Source organism: Labrus bergylta, chromosome 13 (assembly GCF_963930695.1).
Source record: "Labrus bergylta chromosome 13, fLabBer1.1, whole genome shotgun sequence".
Taxonomy (NCBI): Eukaryota; Metazoa; Chordata; class Actinopteri; order Labriformes; family Labridae; genus Labrus; species Labrus bergylta.
The window spans coordinates 13,195,883-13,217,612 of NC_089207.1; the positions used below are offsets into that span (position 1 = coordinate 13,195,883).

Consider the following 21,730-nt stretch of genomic DNA (forward strand, 5'->3'; position numbering starts at 1 on the left):
CACATCTAAAGCTTCCAGCATGTGCAACAAAAACAGAATCAATTAGCTTCCCCTGCTTCTGGTGTTACTTTTGGCTGCACAGCATGAAGGTTTGTTTACAGTCGTAGCTCTTTGTTGTTCATGTTGAGCACGGCTCAAAGTCGTGCTAAAAAAGATGCACACGTTCCTGATTTAGCAAACAAACGAGTTCTATTTTTGATCTGCAAGAAACAAACAGCAGGAAGTTGATCCTTCTGTATTTCAATAGATTTACCGTACTCAACCCTGCTGCCCATTTACTCAAGTGGGTCCACAACATTTCCAGCACACGCGCACACACACACACACACACACACACACAGGCTCGCTGGAAGTCCATTATGGAAAGTGTAGTCACCACTGTGCTATTCTGAGATCATGACATCACAGCACTTCAGACAACATAAACTCTGGAGGGAGGGAGGAGCCAGAGGATCGGTGAAGACCAGAATCAAAGGGGGTTTCTGTTTTGGTTATAATTAAATGATCACAGTTGACCTCCAGAGTTGGTTTAAGTTTTTTTTTTGGGGGGGGGGGGCAAACTCTGCATGTACAGACATTTGAACAAACTAAATTCTCCAACAGATTCAGTTGATTTTTATGGATTGCTTACAATAACTGGAAATGCTTACAGCAGCGACACAAATCTCAACAGTTCATCAGGTAAGGCGGGTGATTCCTTTAGTAGTAGGTTAACAGTAGTTGTATTTTAAATAGATAAATCTGACAATCTGGCCTTCGCTTGATCTGAAGGGGGAGGGAGGGCCTAAAATCGGTCCGATGATTTTGGAGTGTCTACCTCGCTTTATTTCCACATTCACCCTGTTCCCATTCACACACCGCTGACGCAAGAGTCTTGCACATGGACACATTGACATGTACTTGCAGGAGCTGGGGATCAAAACGACTCTACCACTGAGCCACAGCCCTCCCTGTCCCAGTCCACCCTAAAGTTGTTGAGATATTTGATCTCTAGAGCCCAGTACAACTAACCTATTGTCCTTTATGTGTTTCATGAGGATCACATGAACGCTGTGTTTAGACGCGGTGTGCTCCTGTACGGCCGCCTTCAGCTTCACTCAGACTTCTCATGATGAGACATTATTTTACATGTTTACCCGTCCCAAGCTGCCAAACCCAAACAGCCCCTTATAATAAACGTAGAAACATGAGCCACTCCCTCACATCTGCCCACAACCACACACTGCGTATATATAGAGTGTATATTTATATGTACACACTGACCCCTTTGATACGACCATCAGTGCTGCTGCAGCTGTTTGTGTGTGAAGCTATACTGGATCCAAAACTGAATGATAACAAGGCAGCATCCCAAACACTCCCTGCACGTTTCTGAATCAACCGACTGATCTTCATAGAAACCATATATGATCCCAAACCAACCGTTCTCTATTCACACACACTCCAACTTATACACTGACATCTCATCACTACAGCCGCCACTCAGAGAAGGTCACGTTTGATGGTATCGCGTTTATTCATGTGTAAGCACAAATGTGTACGCCTTTTTTTATGACCAATTTGACCACTTAAAAGTTGGACAAAACTTCTCCCTGAGAAATACGATCCCACAGTTAACTTTAGAAGAGACAGACTTTAATTCATTTTCGGTATTCTGGTTCTGCTTAAGTGAAAGATGCTGAGATGAAATTGACATGACTGATTTGTCCTTATTTGTTTAACATCCATGAAATCAAATTATTACAGTGACCATCTGACATTGAGATAAAACTTAGCTCCATCCAAACCAGTCAGTGAGATGTGAAGTGAGTGAAATGATAAAGTGACCTTACTATATGATCAGACATTAAAGTGCTGGCTTCTCTGACGACAATGCAGCAGCCCAGTATGTCCTCCTTATAACTTTAGATTCTGGTCCTGAATGCTCTGCATTTGTTTGGACCAGAGAAGGTAGGCGGTTTTAAGGCACCCCCCACCCCCACACACACGGCCGTTTTAGACGCCCCTCGGTTTGCCAGATATGAGAGCAGTTATCAGGTCAAACCAACAGGTGTTGCAGCGATGGAAGCGGGCAAGAGAACTGGTTCAGATAGAAGTGATTGTACCCGACCTAAAAAGCCTCTGCATGTTTCTAATAAGCTCCACGAGCAGAAACGTGCTCAAACTAGGATCAATATTGGAGATACTTTTGAAAAATGGAGAGAGGTTAGAAAGCAGAAAGGTTTACAGACCGATGCAGAGCTGACACCTTCAGGGTCCACCACATGGCAACCTGAGTGAGCATCAACTCTAGAGAGGAGGGGGCGGGACAGCTCTCTACAATGTTTAGAATTTAGACTGCAGTACCCATCTTAATCACTAGGAGTCAGAGTTAGATGTTGGTACTTTAATCCAAATGTTAAGTGTTTTTGATTTATACTTTGTGTTTGTGCTGCTGACTGTCTCTGCCAGCTCTCTCTTCGATAATGATGTTCTTAATCTCATCGGGACAAACCTGGTTCAATAAATAACAACATAAAATACCATAGTCTTGTGGTCGCTCATGTAGATGACATGATGTCTGTTTTAATTGGACCAGGATAAGTTTGCACTGACTACAGAGTTATAAGTCTGGCACTCGACAGTTGGCTGTGGTCGAATGTTGGAGCCTCTCACCACGGGGACATCAAGTTTTCCACAGAGCTCAAGAGCGATGAAACACAACAACAACGGGTCCAGGAGACCATCCGAGGTCTGGAGTGATTCCTCTTCATAGAGCCACTAAAGGAACATTTATTTTGGACACCTCGACAGAGTTTTTTAAACCATCACTTCAGCGCTTGGTTTAATATTTATGGACTCAAACAGGAAAAGTGACATGCAGGACGTTCATAGAAGAATGTCGTATGCTTGGCTTTGCCTCAACTATGAACACAGCGGGGTTCTAACAAAGTCTGAACCAGATGTCAGCTCAAGCTTTTCCACACACCCAAGACCAGTTTAAATAACATTTCAGAAAAGTTTTAAGGGTATGCTTTAAAAAAGGGGAGTCTGGAAATATAAAGGGAGCAGTGTGTAGTCGGGCTGATAGCGGCCATAGTAGCAGTTTGTAGGTTTACAGAATAGTAATTACACGTCAATTATGCAGAGAGCGGTTTGACATGCAGTTTGGAAATATTACAAAATAGAGCTTTAGTATTTGAACTTGGACTGTACACCAATGGTTTACAAACATTTCAGTTGGGGGCTGCTGTGGCTCAGTTGGTAGAGTCGGTTGTCTCTCAACAGGAAGGTCGGGGGTTCGATCCCCAGCTCCTGCTGACCAACATAAAGCTGCCAGAGTATCGCCTTCTCTGCAGGCTGGTTGTTACACATTATTGCAATATGAGGCGCTGCTCAGTATGGTTACATACTACTCAATTAACTCATCATTTCCTTTTTCTTATGTTTAATACTTTTACTTCTCAATAATCGACTCAACCTGTCCCCCCCTGCAGACAGCTACCCCTGCTATGGAATCACTAATCTGAAAGATTGGTGTTACTCCAAATGACCTGCACACTCGCCTGCTGTAACAGCCTCCATTCTTCTTGGGTTCAGGATTAACACCAGATTTTAGGGTTCAGGAATTTGCTCTTATTCAGCAACAAGAGCCTTAGCAGGGTTGGCTGCTGATGTCGGGCAGTAAAGCCAGGCTTTATTCACTGTTCCAGTTGATTCCAAATACTTTGGCTGCATTCTATGGCAGGACGCCGGGCAAGCCAGGAAAGTTCTTGCACACCAAATTGGGAAAACCATATTTCAACCTACCAGGCTTTTGCACAAGGGCGTTGTCACGTTGAAACAAGAAATGGGGTTGATCAAATTCTTAGTTAATTTGGGTCATCCTCGTCCCAAGATAAGAAGAACTGAAAAAGTCTGCAGGCCCTGGAGCGTGAAAGAAAACATGCGGCCCACCCAAGAAAAGAATAGTATCGGTTCAAGAGACAGTAATAGAGCTTTCACACCTGCACAAAACTCCTGAAAACCTCCTGAGGTTTTAATACAGAGCTGCATGTGTGCAACACAAAGAGCTGAATGTTTCTCTCCAACTTCATCCGGAGGATTTCAGGGGCGGTCCTCTCGAAATTCTCCAGAAATGATCAGGAGTGCATGTGTGAAATCGGCTTTCAGTATTAAATTTTGTTTACCTTTGGTCTGCGAACACTGCTCAGTCCAGCTCCAACACAGCACAGCGTGGACAAATTCAATCACCCTGCAGAGACGGAGAGAAAGAAAACTTATTATGATACATGATCATATTTCCTCTACATGGTCTTCCTTCCTGCCAACAGCACTCTCTAAAAAAAAACCACGCTGAGCTTCTGACAATAGGCTTTGGAACAACCAGTGCCTGAACACTTTGGTACAGTTTAAAGGCTTCTTAAAGGAACATGCTGCTCCTGTTTTCTGTTTAACCCAGAGTCTAAGGAGAATGTAAGCAAAAGTTCATCGTTGTGGATCCACTACTGAGATTGCTTAGCTTAGCACAAACACTAAAAACAGGTGGAAACTGTTAGCCTAGCTCCACATCAAACAACTTCAAACACACACACACACACACCTGGCAGCTGTCTACACACCAAATGTGCTATCAGCAGGTGGCACTAGTGTGTGTTTTGCTATCACGCTGAGCAGGCTGGATGTGTGTGACCTAAAAATAAGTGACAGACAACAACATTTTAAATACACGGCTTTAGCCTCTCCTCTCTCATCTCCAGTTTGTTTCCGTTTTCTGTCAACCCCAAACTCTCTCTCTCTCTCTCTCTCTGTTGTCTTTTTCCTTCCCTCCATTTTTATTTTCCTTGTTCATGTTTCATCTTTGAGTCTCTCCCTGATCAGGATTTGCTGACTCAGCTGAAAATTGGTGACATTTCGCTCACTGATCACAGCTCATTACATCAGATTTAATCATGCTTTAGTCACGTCTGACCTTAACCAGCACACAAACACGGGTGGAAACAAAAACTGTGTGTAAAAGTTAAATATGTGTCTGTGTGTTTGGGGAGTTGAAGTGTGCATGATGTCATCTGTCACATGCATATGCATGTGTGTGTGAGTGTACAAATTAAAAAAAAATGTCCACAGATCACATGGTGCAGAAGAAAATTACATCGTTCCAAGCGCGCACAAGCACACGCACACGCACACGCACACGCACAAGCACACTTCAATCCTGCCTTGCATAAGATCATTAGCAGCCTCATATGATCAGTAGCTGATGGCTGAAACAACAACAACCCTGTTGTTGGGACAAACGCACACTTATCTTCCCTCCCCCAGTGCGCTGCTCATGGGTACTTCAGAACATCCACGTTGCTCATTGACCCTCCAAGCCCAGAACATCGAAACCACAACAAGCAAACATGCAAAACAGCTGAAGACAACATGCAGCCCTAATTTAGCACTTGTCTTTTTTGGTTAGTAGCTTTGATGCTTCTCTCTCATAAAAAGGCCCGATGTGGCTCATGGCTCCGTGCCACAGACCTTCATGGCAGTGCAGAAAATGTCGAACAAAAGTGTCCACGGCTCAGACTTCAGGGCTTTGCAAGGTAATGAAAAGATCACATACAAAGATAATAGAAAGAACGGCTTCGTCTGCACTCACAGTCCATGTAAGAGCACAGCTAAGTAAGCCAAACACACTTTGAAGATGGGGGGGGGGGGCAAGTAACTACAAATCCCACAATCCATTGCGAGTGACCCCTCTTCTTCTTAAATGTAACTTTAGTCGTTGTTATCGTGTTCTTAATGTTAATACAAGTGTTATTAGTACATTTCATGTTAGCCAACTAACTAGCTAGCCTGCAAGCTAAACTATCTGTTTATATTCAGCGCCCGGGGCGAGAAACATGGCCATGGTAAGAGCAAGCTCCACCAATCACAGATGTCACCACATCTGTGACACCAAAGTGACACTCTTTGGTCATGGGTAGTGTAGTTCCTTTTCCTGACATCGTGAATGAACTACGTTTGTCTTAAAACGAGGTTGATATCAGACGAACTTGTGTCTCCCAGGAGCATAAACCATCGTTTCCCATTCAGGTCGGTCTACCTGTGATGGTTATGACATCATGGCGGATAATCAAATCGGTTATGGAGAAAAAAAAACAGGATTTTTACTTCCTGAACCACACTGATGAGCTCTTAAGGTTGCTATAGCAACAGAACGTCCCTGAAAACCAACTGACAGTAGCAGAACAATCTGTACTCCCGGAGATCTGTTGCCATGGAGCTAACGCTCTCAATGATTCAGACTTCCTTAAAATGTGCCAAAGTTCAGTCGGAGCGATGCGGTTGTGACATTCTTCTTTACACTACGATCTCATTTCAGGAATTAAAAACGGATGTGTCATGTAAAATAGTTCCTCTTTCATCCCACTGTGTTGTAACCGCTTACTCCACAGGGAAGTATTCAGAAGAATCAGCTAACAACACGCTTTCATAACGAGCTCGTGGTTGACCATCTGCCCTCCAATGGGATTGGTGCAGTAAATGTCTCTGATAGTTGGTTAATAACAATCTGTTGGTGCTATAAATATCATCCGGTGGTGGAGAGTGTTGCGTAATGAGTATCCTTTTTTCAGAGTTTCCAAACATTCCAGGAGTCCTGTTTGTTTTTAGGCTCATTCAACAGGCTTTGTTCATCGTCTTTCAGCATCATCCAGGCTAGCAGCTCAGATCATTCTCCCCGCTCGATACGTCTTTAAATGCTCAAACAGACTTTCTACAGGAGCTTTACGGCAACCTTGTCGACTTCTAAAATCATAAACTGCAATCAAACCCTCAAACTGCTTTTTTACAGGGACACATTCCAGCCAACTTCAGCTCTGTATGCTGGGCCTCAGTTTCTTCTTAAGACATCTGGAAGTCATAGAGAATTAATAGAAGAGTAAATAAATTCTTACTCCTGTTATGAAGCCTATTGTATGCACAAAAACTGCAAACATTTGCAATTGGTTTCAGTTTCTAAACCAATAATCTGCAACTGTCCTTGGTTACCTTCAGCTTGTTACATTCAAACAAAGCTTGTTTGAAGGTCATCTTCTACCAATGCTTAAGGCGCTGAAGTTCTGGTTCTCCTCGTCACTCTTCATTTATGACTCTTCTGCTTCCCCAAGGGCCGCATTAAAAGAGAATTATGCAACGACATGACCTGCCAAGACAGAGGCTTTAAAATCTGAACACAATAGCCTCACCTCTACATTATGTCGCTCCGAGTGAGACTTGGAAATCTGATTTAAAACAACAGAGACGATACAGAAATTTGTTCAACATTGCTTAAGCATCACCCAACCCTTAGGTACATCCATCAACCTTACTGTGATAGTTCAGCTCTGCTACGTAACATCTCTGCATCCTCATGTGGTTTTATCCACTGATGTTTTGGAGGAACGACAGATGGGTTCAGTACAAGGAAAAAAGAAGGATGGACTTTAAAAGTGGGCTGTATGGTCCAAACAAACTGAAAGGTCACATATAATCCAAAATTCTCTTCCCCATGTTTCTCTAACACAAATATGTGTCTCTAGTCTGTCTACAAACCCCCAATGATGAGAAAAGTCCATCCTCTCCATCTTTTGCCTGCTCCACTTTTCAGAAAATGTGTTGCTCAAACAGGCCGTTGGGAGATTTTCCCTTCATGACATCACAAAGGGCAGTAACCCCTCCCCCAGGTGGGTGACACTCCCACAGCTAGGTGTTTGTTCTGCCGTGTAAGTCTGCCACCCACGGGCGTATTTGTGTGGGGACCAAATAGCATTGGAAATAAAATGTAAGACCTGTTTAGCTTTTTATGTCTGTATTTAGAGATTAGGGAGTGAACAGAGTCAGAAACTGGGGACAGAGAGTGGGGAATGACATATGGGAAGGAGCCACCGGTCGGACCCGGGTCGCCTGCTCTCGAGGACTACAGCCTCTGCACATGGGACGCACCAACCACAAGGCCACAGGCGCACCAGCATTGGAGATTTTGTGCATTGAGAGGACATTTTAGCCTTTCCCAAGACTGTTTTAAAAGGACTGAAGATTAAATATCATATCCGTGTTGGAATGTGTGTCTACTTGTTTATCTGCCTTTGTGGGGACCACATAGAGAGAATAGTACTGAATTGTGAGGACCTTTTGGCGGTTCCCAATATTTTAAGAGTTAAAATCAGTTTAAATATTAATTAATTAAAAAGCCCAACAATAATTCTTAAATTCAAATATATTTCAAATACTATGACAGTGTTAGATTGCGCACTTGTTGGGACCAAATAAAGTGACTGGAGGTTGGGACTTGTACGGTTACGTTTGACTATTAAATCTGGGTTAGGAGTTTGGGAATTAATCAAGTTGATTGCGTGTCCTCACTAGCACAGATGAATGTGTGTGTATGAGGGACACTTGCAGCTGAGGCGCTTTAGGCATAGGGGGGTGGTAGATAACCCGCAATGCACCGACTTAGAACAGCTTGTCTCTTGACAGCAGACAGTTTAGTCTACAGCGGCTGAAGGCTGCACACGTACAGAGACAGGTCAACAGTTTAAGTGTAGTGCCACCTACTCTGAAGTGTGTTTCTAAAGCTGGAAATCACTGTGGACAACATTTAAAACCTACAGATGACGTTACTGAAGCTTGAAGTTTTAAAATGTGAACACTTTTTCGCTGCCGGTAATTAACAGATCAAGTGGGAATTAAACCCATAACTGTGCCAGAGCTGCAAGAAGTTATTATACACTGATCTGCCTGGTAACAAGCGAGCACACAGACTCACAACCTACTTAACACTGTCTACTGCACTGACACACACCCTCGGGTTCAATGTGCAGCCTGCTTTGCTTCAAATGGGGTCCACGCTGCCAGCACTGGAGGGCAGAGACTGCAGAATAAATACAGAGGAGAATAGAGTTGTGCAGCAGGAAGGTCGCCGTTAACAGCAGCGTGCCAAAGACGGCCAACGAGAGATTGGAACTGAAAATAACCTGGGTGAATTCAAATGACAAAACAGTTCAACATGTTCATGATTTAGAAACTGCTGAGTGCAACAAACATCTAAAAACATCTGTTTTTCAGGATGTAACTTCACTGCAAACAGCTTGGCTGATGTGCCACGGCATTTCCTGAATTTTCAATCTGGCCGGGCAGTTCGCAAGAAGTTTTGCTGACAAGTAAAATTTGTGATTGTTTCCTCAGTTAAAGTAACGGTGACCTGCTAAAGCAACATGTTCATATCTGCGCAGGGCAGCAAGGATGAAGTTGTTCACTTCTGATGAACAAAAAATAAACTAAGGAACATTTACCTGCCTCCACAGTCGATGCAATAAATAAGAACAATAAAAACTTAAACTTAAATCCACATGTGAAAAAGGGTCAGAAAGCAGCAGCAGCTAACAAGTCCGGATCCCAAGCTTGGCAGCGCCTACATGTATCATGCTCCCTGAAGTTGTTTCGCTAGTCAGTTTAATTAATGTAAAAAAAAGGTACAGTAAAATGTGGCTCTGCAAGCGGGCAACCCGGGTTCGAGTCTGACCTTTGGCTCTTTTCCCGCATGCCGTTGCCCTCTCTCTCTCGCTCTGATTTCTGGCTCTATCCGCTCTCCTGTCTCTAAAAAAACTGCAGACTCTGGGAAATTGTGATTGACATTATTTTGGCATTTCCCATCACCTTCATTCATGGGTTCATTCATGATATCATGATATCATGATATCATCATTTACTGCGCTCGCCCGCACTCTTGATCAGTGCGGGCGAGCGCAGTAAACGTTGTCTTTGTCTAATGAATGGGAATCTGTGGTCAGTGTGGTAAACCCCCCGCTGTGTGGATGGAGGGGCACAGTGGCACAGTTTAAGCATGCGAGACCCCCTCAGGGTGCATCTACACACTTCTGTCTGATTTGTGAGAGCTGATCCTGGAAACCTTTGTGACACACAGTCGAAAAACAGCAACGTACAGCGACTACAAAACCATTCAAGAACAAAAGTGTGGTAAAGAGGTTTTCCTTATCGTCTCTGTTCTGACAACAAGCATTACAGAGGGTACACACACACACACACACACACACACACACACACACACACAAACACACACACAGGTCGAGTGTTGCTGCAGAGGAGTTGGTCGCACTGCAGAACTGTCAGGGAAAATCACAGCACCCTGCTTCTCTGCTTTGACACACACATTCACTGATTGAACACCGTCTCAAAACGCTCCATGCAAGGTCAGTGAGCTGCTGAGCTCGGAAGAGAAAGACTGCCGTGGTTGGATGAACTCATCTGTGTCTGTAGCCTGTGTTCGCTGCACACGTTAGCACGGAAGTCGTAGAAAGACCCCGTGGAGTCTGAACAAATCAAACAGGGTCCAGCTCACATGATGGTGGGACTGGAAGAAAAACACAAAGGGAACTTTGTATACAAAAATTACATTTTCTGGCATTCAAATAGACTCACTGCTGGTTGCTGAAGACGTCGATGGTGATCTTTACATTTATAACATGTTAAAGGGTCCTATTGAAATTTTTCCAGATTCATTTTTTTCCCCCATTCTGATTGTCCTGAATTCTGCGTTTATACGATGTGACCACATTTTGTCACCTGAACGCAGACTACTACCCCCGGTGTCCTGGCGACGCTCCTCCTTGATTTGCTGCTTCACCTGAAACGGACGGAGCAGTTTGTTTAAATGGATTTACTGACTCTGCACATAAAGCCACAAAGTCATCAACACCAGCTCCTGCTGATGTGTCTGCACGAGGGACAGTTTGCCGAAGTAATGCGCTCTTGCGTGCACGCTGTCTCTCTCTGTTTTTGATTGTAGGTGGTCATCAAACATATTCTTGCAGGTCCAATCAAACGTATGCTGACAGACTTTCAGAGAAGAGTCAGACCACCATTGTTGTTGACAAGGCCTGATGTTGTAAGTCCCGCCCAGTCTTCATTCTGATTGGTGAGGGAGACGAGATATTGAGGAGCTGTTCCAAAAGCTAAAGGCCGTAAAACCTTTAAAAGAACACATTTGAATATTTATTATCTTTGTGGTAGTTAAGAGAGGTCCGTCTAATCAACAATGCCATGTCTCCAAATATTACATTGCTGGGTGTCGACATTAAACAATCTCACCAAAATAACTCCAGAAACTGGCCAATTTGAGCTCCTTGTGGTGAACAAGTCGACTTTTCCTTCAACACCCACAGTAAGTGCCTCACAGTAAAAAGTCAAGTCAAGCTTTCCACAGTCTGTCCTCGGATTAAACTGCTCCTGCCAAAAACAACATCAGCATCAAGAACCAACGACAGCCTTTTCAACATGTGAGAGAACAACTCATTATTAATGGACTCTTTGGGTGTATAGGTCTAAGAATAACTGATAGTGTGTGTGATTGCTGACGTTATGATCTCACTGCTTTAGGACCGACCAACACACACACACACATACAAAAGTCTGAGAGAAGAAGAGGCGAGTAATGAGTCTTCACAGCTGAACAGTCCTGCTCAGACACATACACTTTCAAAACAACGTGTAGGCCTACTTACAGAGTCATTGGGCTAATCATATAATGACAGAGCAAAGAAAGAGACGTCGTCTGACTCAGCTCCAAACCATCAGAGCTGCTCCAGTTCTAACAAGTTCTCAGCCGGGACGCTCTCAGACGCAGCTGCACCTGCCGTGAAGTATTCAAACCAACCCGAGAAGGTGATTTTATAACGTGTTGATGTCTTCACTCTGCAGCTGCTCTGGCATGAAGCTGAATCTATCCGATCAATACATTACAATTGAATGCACACAGAAGCAGAAGGGTGAACAGAGCTGCTGATTGGCCGGCTGGAGATGCATCATAGCTGACATTACATGAGATTAAGGTCTTCACATCGGGCCCAGGTTTCTGCTGAATCTCAATCCATGTGTAAACACACAGGGAGCACTTGAGGCTTCTTGCTCAAGTGCGCTCATGTCGGATTTAGACTACGCAATTTTTAAGTCTTTCATAAAATAAGGCGATAAAGAGTCAGACGTTCTTGCCCTGACTTGGCCTGCAGACATGACGGACTAAAACTTGATCTTCAACCCACCTCAAACAGGGTCGTGTCTCAACTCAATTTACTGTCCATTAAGGAAGGTACAAAAAACCGGCTGATAGTCAGGGGCCGGGGCTCAAAGGTTCTGGTCGGGGCTTGTCGGGGGCTTTTTTGATTTTTCAACATGTAAAATCGGAGGCGACCAGTCAGGCAGAGAAAATCACTCTGATTGATTCTCAGGCAGCGAATCAGGGCACGAGAAGAGAGAAGGAAGTGACAAAGGAAAACAAACAATAAGTCAAGAGGAGTGCGCGGATAGTGCGCGTTGCCCCATGTATGGAAGCTGTCGTCTCAAGCGGGCGGCCCGGGTTCGCTTCCCACCTGTGGCCTCTTTCCCGCATGTCATTCCCCACTCTCTCTCTCTCCCTGATTTCCGACTCTATCCACTGTCCTGTCTATCCATTAAAGGCACAAAAAGCCCAAAAAATAAATAAATAAATAAAAATAATTAAAAAATAAAATAAAAGAGGAGTGCAGACATCTCTTTTCTTTTTCCCGTCTCCATAACTTGGGACGTTTTCTCAAGTCGAGTTATTCTGAAACATGTTCAGCAGAAAAATGCTGCTGCCCCCTGCTGGTTTGGAGAGTAACCCCTCGCTGTTCCTGTAAAATGTGCCTTAAACTCTCAAGAGTGGAATACCGCTAACAAAGAAAACACTCCAACACCTTGCCCCTCAGAACCGAACCGGAAAACCGTGACCAAAGAGCCGAGGTACGTATTGAAATGCCGGCTGACTGTATTGTTGCATCCCTACTGCATACTGCACTGTTTTCAAGACGGCCTTAAATGTTTTACATCAGCTGCACTCAGAAACCATTGGTCGGCACCAAAGCGCACCAAACGGAATCCCTAGTTGTTGCCCTCGTGAATGCTCAAGACAACAGGAGCTTTCGGCACATTGATCCTAAAGTAAATATTTCTGAAGTAGGAGAGCAAAGTCCTCCTTCACTTTCCATCCTCACATTTTTCCAAACACGTCAAGAGGATTTGAGGTGAATTGTTTAAGGGACAAGTCGACTCTTGTACAGATATTGTGTTGTGTCTTTTTTCCCAAACTCACAGTAAATTATAAACAGTGAGTTTGTTTCTGGACTTCAGCACAGATACCGCCGTGACCCGTCACAGCTGATCCCGTCTCGCACTCTGCACATAGACAGCAGAGTCTCACGGTGCAAGTCTACACACACTGTGTTGATTCACACTGAGACAAAAGTCGGCAGACAGACAGAAGCTTCGCATACTTTCCATCTGGACGGGAGAGAGCTGTCTGGATGTAGGAGGTAGCTGTGGTTTGGATCTGACCCGCTTCACGTGTGAGTGTGCGTGTTTTCACCAATGAAAGAGCCAGCACAAAAAAAAAACAGTAGCTGTTCCAGGAGTACTCCAAGCCATAATATCAACACACACACACACACACACACACAGGTTCAACGCCTGTACGTTTCTCTTTTAGTGTGAGCAATGGAAAACAGACAGGCTTACAGTATCAACAGATTCTTCAAGCCCCCCCCCCCCCCCACCCCCACACACACACAAACTTACTGTCAGTTTCTCCTAACCAGGCCGACTGACCAACCGACAAACCCAAAACATACACTTACTCTGTTTGACCTCTTACGCGCGCACACACACACACACACACACACACACACACACACACACACACACACACACACACACACACACACACACACACACACACACACACACACACACACACACACACACACACACACACACACACACACACACACACACACACACACACACACACACACACACACACACACACACACACACACACACACACACACACACACACACACACACACACACACACACACACACACACACACACACCAGAGCTCAGGGTGGACTATAATTAGCAATACTTTTGTGACTTGTTCTTACTGCTTTGAAGGTTTACTACAATGTGGGCTAACATGCTAACATCCTCTGTTCTAGCAGCCAGTATGTCCTGCTTCTAAGTTTAGATTCTGGTCCTGAATGGTCTGGATTTGTTTGGACCAGAGAGGGTAGCCGGTTTTAAGCTCCACGAGCAGAAACGTGCTCAAACTAGGATCAATATTGGAGATGCTTTTGAAAAATGGAGAGAGGTTAGAACGCAGAAAGGTTTACAGACCGATGCAGAGCTGGCTAAACACTGAAGCTTCAGTGTCCACCACATGGCAACCTGTGTGAGCTTCGACTCAAGGGGGGTGGGGGGGGGGTGAGCTTTCTTTCTCTAGATATTTTCAGGAGTGCATGTGTGAAAACAGCTAATGTGTGGTGGGTTAGGGTTTTTACCTAAGAGTCACAACATATACAAATTCCAATCGCCTTCTCACAGCCAGTCATTGTTTTCCTGAATTAAAATGTTAAGAAAAGGATTTGTATTCTTCCAACACGTCTCAGGCACACGTTTCTTCTACAGTCCTGATTTCCAGCTGCACAGCCTGCCCCTGCATCTCCACGATGGGCGAGGGACATGAACACTGACAGAGAGAGAGAGAGAGTGGCTTGGCGCGAGAGAAGCAGCGAAGGAAAAAAAACTAATGGGACAATAAAGGGATAAAAAAACATAAAAAGGAGAAATGAGATTACATTTTCCAAAAGCGAGGGCTGTGCATCAACACAGTATCAGCTGCCAAAATGACTCGACATCTGTGTGGAATTAAACAGACAGAGAGACAGACAGAGCCGCTGCTGCATGCTGCTGCTGCACGCTGCTCTACTGCTACTGCACGCTGCTGCTACACGCTGCTCTACTGCTACTGCATGCTGCTGCTGCACACTGCTGCTGCACGCTGCTCTACTGCTACTGCACGCTGCTCTACTGCATGCTGCTGCTACACGCTGCTCTACTGCTACTGCATGCTGCTGCTGCACACTGCTGCTGCACGCTGCTCTACTGCTACTGCACGCTGCTCTACTGCTGCTGCACGCTGCTCTACTGCTGCTGCACGCTGCTGCTACACGCTGCTCTACTGCATGCTGCTGCTGCACTGCTGCACACTGCTCTACTGCTGCATGCTGCTCTACTGCTGCTGCATGCTGCTCTACTGCATGCTGCTGCTGCACGCTGCTCTACTGCTGCTGCATGCTGCTCTACTGCTACTGCATGCTGCTGCTGCACACTGCTCTACTGCTGCATGCTGCTCTACTGCTGCTGCATGCTGCTGCTGCACACTGCTCTACTGCATGCTGCTGCTGCACGCTGCTCTACTGCTACTGCATGCTGCTGCTGCTGCACGCTGCTGCTGCTGCACCTGAAATGATCTAGATATTTCCTGGGGTGCATATAATGAGTGTGTTTTTCCCTGCTGCTCATAGTGTACCATGAACTACCAGTGATATCCCGATATCAGATTTTCTTGAAAATGTTAACATTTGTTAAAGACATCATGAGGTCTTTTTTTAATGTTCTATTGTTTTTCTGTGTCCATGGTGTTAAGTTTACAGAGTAATTAACTTCAGGGGGACAGAGGAGAGGGGAGTCGTGTTACCTCATCTGGATTCGCCATTAATGCTGCCTGTGTGTGTGTGTGTGTGTGTGTGTGTGTGTGTCTCACACGCTGACTCATAGCATTCATCGGCCAGTTGTCTGTTTCAACAACAAACAGAACACACACACACTAACCAACATTAATACATGATGTTAGCTGATTAAAAGACAAACGCAGATCTTTATAGGAGTGTGTTGAGTCCGTACAGAAAATACAGGCGGCTCGTGTGGTTAAACAACACGACGTGACCTTAAAATGTCCTTCAACAATCTTCACCTCTCGCTGAGTGAGAGGTAAGGTAGGTAGAATGTGTGACATCGCCTTGAGCTTCACGCTACATCTTCTAAATCTAAAGGATAATTTTAATGACTCTTTTCTGGTAAACTTCAGAAAAACTTCTCGAGTCCGGCTTTAACAGGAAGTTTTTACATTTAGTTTTTGTCTTTATCATGATTGTGTCGCTCTGTGTGTTTGTGTGTTGCTCTGATAAAAATGTAAAAATTAAACACCAGGATTGTGTTCAGCCTTCCTTTAAAACTTAATCCAGTATCTAATCTCCACCTGACTGAAACTAGGTCACTGTATTACCGTACATGTTCATATGTATAATCTACCTCTGCTGGCCAGCTGGTCCAGGCTGACACTACATTCAGGTTCTGGGGTTATCCTTCATTTCTCCTCTCAGGCAGCTGGCTCGGAAAAACCTGAAGATCAACAGCACGAAGCTCTTGAACTGTCGAGAGCTGTCTGAAGCTGTTTTCACAAATGATGTATTCCTGAAAATATCAGGAGGGTTTCAGGAGGACTGCTAGACGTGACGTAAAAAGAACAACCTGGAAGTGCTGGATGAAGCAACAGAGTCCTCTATACGACGCTATAATGAGAATATGTGTCTTTCTATCAATGCTACGTGTAGTTAAACAAAATCTCAATGTGAACTAAAGAGTGGAGAAGAACATACTGGAGAACAGGAAACATAATGTAGCAGGTTCATTAGAGCACGGAGACCGTAGAGGTGTGTATGTGACTTCCTGTGCTTCTGCAGCCAGCCTTTAGTGGACACTCAAGGAACTGCAGTATTTTACGCTTCAGCATTGGCTTCATTTTTCAACACCGGAGGATGCTGCATGCTCTCATGCCATCTTCTTTTTTTTATGTTATTTTGTAGCTAGTTTAAAATGCAACAAGGGCAGCGACTCCAAATCCAAGCTGTTTACCAAAAGGCTGTATCACATGCAGTGAGCACACATGAAGGTGCTCTGATGGTGTCTTACATCTTAAATGTCCCAAGTTTTCTTGAATGCATCGAGGACGAAAAGTTTCAAATCCGCCTTTTTAACAGCTTCATTAAACTCCAGAGCAGAGATGGTGCGACTTTAACAACAACATGAAAGAGGCTGAATGAAGCGAGGCCTGCAGCAGATGTGCTCTGCAGCTCCTCACAGGCCCTCTGTCTGTCTCGCCCTCGGGACCAGGAGGAATTTCCTGACCAAAAAAAAAAAAAGGAGGGATGACTTTTCCACACGCTTGGCGGAAGAAAAGCTCGCAGAGAAAAGACAGACCGACAGAGGAAAACAACGGCATCAGATGGTGACCAGGTTTGACCTCAGGGAGAATAATGTGACACACGGCTCCGGAGCAGCTGATACAGATGTGAGGAGTGCGTTGAGTCCGATGTTTACAGGATGAGTACTGAGCTGCTGAGAGGAAGCACACATGATGCATGTGGATGCTTCAGGCTGCAGGAAATAAAAATGTGCAACTCACACCGCAGCCTCCGATCAAAGGAGGGGTGCAGGAAAGGTTTTAATATTGGCTATGAGGGACTCAACAGGACTCAAGAGAAGACTTTGCGTTCAAGGCAGAATGTGTGACATGCTACACATAAATATCTCAGAAATCCAGTATATCCTGTGTAAATGTCTCTGTGAGGTATGACCGTCTACAATGAGTGAGAAGCTCGAGTCCCGCTGGCTGTGTTGTTGTCAGAGCCGTGTTTACATGGAGTATAAATTTGGAGTATAAAGTTGTTGAACAGAGCTGCAAACAGCTGTGAGACATTAAAACAACATGTTCGAACCAGCTGCATGACAATCTGCAGGAAGCGTAAAAAACATGTTGTTTGTTTGTTTGTTTGTGAAGTCCGAGCCAGCAGCAGTCCAGTCATGGTTGAATTGTCGTGAGTTGGCTTCAGTCTTTTATGATTTCCTGTTTGTGTAAAACATTTCTTCGACTTCATACTGAAAACAAACAAACAGACAGACAGCAGCTCATACGAGTGGAGCGAAAATATCCAGACACCATTAAAAACGTCCGGATGACTCACACGATAGGATTCCTGACACACAAACTCTTGACAAATTTAGGACATTAAAGCACGTTCACTCAAAGAGGATGTTTCCGGGACGCCGGTAGCTTAGTGGTTTGTGCACCCGCCCCATGTACGAAGGCTACGGTCCTCAAGGCGGACAGTCCGGTCAGGTCACACCCCATGTACAGCGTCAGTGCTCCTCCAGGCAGGCGTCCCAGCTTTTTCTCTTTCTCTCTCTCTCTCTCTTTTTTATACTCTATCCACTGTCCTTACTCATCAACCTGTTCTACCGTTTTGGTACGAGGACACATTTCGCCGGTCGTGCTACTAAAATGCATTTTTAAAGGACACAAAATCAAAAAAGACACAATCAACAAAAAAAATCCAAAGAAATACTGTTCCTATACCATATTTTTAAAGATAGAAGCTATTTTATTAAAAATCTATGGATAAAAAAAAACAGTTTCAACCCCACATTGACTAAAGTCTTCAGCTCATAATGTCGATTTATTTCTTGAACTTCTGCACACTGATGTTTGTTGGGACAGTTTCTGTATCGGTCCAACATATTTGATCGATTTATGCGTGCTCTCTCTCTTTTGCTCGCTGAAGTTTTTAGTAAAAAGACTGAAGATATGTATTTCTTTAAAAGGGACTTTTTGATTCCATCGATCAATAAAATAACGGCGATCATGTCGCGATAACAACCTTCAAACAGCGCAGGATGGACTCTAACCGGCTGTGAAGAATAATGAAGGAAAGCAACGGGACCCCGGAGGTCTCAGACGTGGAGCTCGAGCTGAGTGGCTGGTTGGACACAGCCGGGGCAGACTTCAGAGGAAGTAGGGCAGGAGGGAATTTTTATACTCCAGTTAACCCTCGACACCACGGGGAGATGCTCCATGCTGCCCCACTTTGCTGCACGCGACTGCTGCAGAGGAGGAACATCTCAAGTCTGTCTGAATGATGACCCGTTTCACTCTGACGGGTCCCGCCACGGATTAGAGTTGAGAAAACGAATCCCCCGTTACCGGTGACTGTGAGTGAAGATGGTTCACCGCGCAGCTCAGCGTGATTCACGTGCGTCCGTATTAACGGCGAAGTCCAGGTTTGAAGATGCTGGGAGTTCACCATTAATACAGATCCCAACTACATGCCTGCTTTTACATATTTCAGGGTCTAAAGGACCTTTAGATAAAGAACGTTTTTGGAAATAACTCCAGTAGAAAGCGTCAGTCGGTATATCAGCAAAACAGGCGCTTATGGCTGCATCAAAATCACCCTGGACCGGTCACCAGCCAATCACAGGGCAGACATATAGAGAACCACACTCACATTCACATTCACACCCACGGACAATTTAGAGTCACCAGTTAACCCATCGAGCGTGTCTTTGGACTGTGGGAGGAAGACGGAGAACCCGGAGAGAACCCACACATGCGCGGGGATTCAAACCAGGAACCTCCTCGCTGTGAGGCAACTAATTTACTTACTTGTTTCATATCTACGCTTAAAGATCTGTTGTTATGACGACCTTCAAAGTGTTTTAATATCACAGAACGTTCCGGGCTTTCGGTTGATGACATCTCTACATCTCAAACAGCTTCCTCCTTCGTGTCAGCGTGGCCAAGAATGAAAAGTCATTCCCAGCTCCACCGATGCCAAAGTGCAGTCCAACTTCAAATGGCGACGGGATTTATCTGCCAATCAATCGTCCAGAAGGACTTCCCGGTTTTGCGTTCCGTCTCCTGACTGGAACAACACTCAGTGCTGCATTAAATCCTTTCACTGATGTATTTGAACCTCACTCTTAATGCTCATGTCCGCATTGATAGAACTACTTGATCACATGCAGGAAGGATTCTTCAACCATGCAAAGTGTCGGTAGAAGCTTTTCACATCACGATTTACATGTGAAACCTGAACTTCAACACCAACATGTTCACCTTCACACATCAAACATGAGACATTTGACCCAAATCCATCACTCCAGCCCTGCCTGTTCACTCTGGCTGCTTAATCACACCATTTCGAGCGTAAGACACCAGAAACATTCTGATTTAGAGACGAGGACGGATGGTACCAGCAGAGAAACATCCTCGTAACCTGCATAGAGTCAGACAGAGAGAGACAGTCTATGAACAGAATGAGCATGAGGACAGGATGGAGAGACGGGTAGATAGACAGACAGACAAACAGACAGACAGACAGGCATATGGCAGGCCTGCATGTCTGATGATGCTGAATTTGAAATGAATCCTAAATGAAGGCTCGAGGCTACATCCTAGCCATGCCCCTCCTGAAACAAATACACATTTTTCAAACGAAAAGCAGCTCACATAGACTGAGTCCCATTCTCGCGGTTATATCTGTGCAATACATGAACAAGTATGCATGTTTAACAGCGCAGCAGCTGAACTGGGGAGCACGCCCGTGCAATGTGTAATGTAAGATGAATGCCACGCCTTTCGCTTGTGTCAGCTCAGCACGGCCCCGGCCTCCGAGCTGCGGCGGATGGACGCGAATAATCCGGCTGGAGAGGCGCTGTCAGCCGGCTGCTGCTGCTGCTGCTGCTGCTGCTGCTCCCCCGGCGAACCTGCGCATCCAGGCCGGGAGAGAGGGGTGCTCTGCAGGCCCTGCAGCGTCCAACACCAGCATCCAGAAAAAGAAAAAAACACACACACATGCACCACGAAGAGAGCCGCTCACAGGCATAAATCAAACACCTATGCAGCCGCATCCGTGGATGCATTTAACAACCTGCAGCGAATGAAAGCCAGTTTTTCTCTCCATGAAGCGTTTTCTCTGTCATCCCCCCCACCCCTCCACCCCCCACACCCCTTCTCCTTTCTCTGCAGACACATGCAGCCACTCACCGGATTAATTGGCGTTTATTCCGGGTGGATGTTAAATCACAGGACCCGCTCTGACACAATAACACCCTCTAATGCGGAGGGTCGAACATGAGTCTTCTCCCACGTCCAGGGCGGAAAATAAAAGAGAAAGCATCGGGGAGAATGTGCTCGGATTGGGGTGCATTGAGGTGAAGGAGAAGTGGGCTACTTACTGTGCGGATCCAGGGAGGTTTCAGGGAGGGGGGGAAAAAACCGCAGCCAGCAGCCGGCACACAGAGGAGCCGAGTCTGGCAGGAGCCCCCGCGGTCGTGCCGTCAAAAGCTTCGGCGGGATTTTCCGCCCGGTTCGCTCCCGGTTTTCACCGACTCCCCTTTCCCGAGATATCCCAGATTTCCCTGATTCCCCCTGCTGCTTACTGCCACACTGAATCCCAACGCCGCTGAACACTGACGTCAAGGTCGAGGCAGGGAGGTGAGGCAACTTCCGGGCGGGATTTTCACAATAAACCCTCGCCAATGATGTCTGAAGCTGAAGCCTGAGTGAAAGAAAGGGAGCACAGCTGCAGGGTTCAGAGGAGAGCAGCCTCACACCTGCCTCCTGCCTGATGGCACACGTACGGCTGCTCAACTGGCTGCAAAAATGGAGCTCGATTGTTGATTCATAGAAGTCACGCTTGATTCCTACCTGACTGAACACTTTCCTCCTGAGTTTTTGGTTCCACATTTTCTCTCCCAGCTACTTCAGTAGGCCTACAGCGTGGTGTCCATTTGTTACTTATGGTCCTGATTAGGGCACAGACGATAACAAGATAGGCAGATGTGGGGACTGGGGGGGGGTCGTCGGTTTAAGTCCAGGTGCGCACCAAGTCTGGAAGTTGGTAGCTGCAGAGGTGACGGGCCCCCTCAAGCACTGCCGAGAGGTGACTGGGATGCTATGTTATTTCTTCACTCTGGCATCTCTCCATCAGTGACGATAGGATCATG

At 45.5% G+C, this 21,730-nt stretch overlaps 1 protein-coding gene across 4 annotated transcripts in view; it reads right to left on the bottom strand.

Moving 5' to 3' along the window:
- Nucleotides 1–21,207, bottom strand: part of LOC109986946 (ras-associated and pleckstrin homology domains-containing protein 1-like) — a 58,466-nt gene extending 37,259 nt beyond the window's left edge. For 3 of the 4 annotated variants that reach the window (XM_020637827.3, XM_065961931.1, XM_065961929.1), the window contains exons 1-2: nt 20,960–21,207; nt 4,170–4,234 (exon numbers count right to left, since the gene is read on the bottom strand). The gene's annotated coding sequence lies outside the window, so the exon portion shown is untranslated. Of the gene's footprint in view, nt 1–4,169; nt 4,235–20,768; nt 20,920–20,959 lie in introns of those variants that run through there. The other variant, XM_065961930.1, reaches the window with a different exon arrangement.
- Between the last annotated feature and the right edge of the window lie 523 nt (nt 21,208–21,730).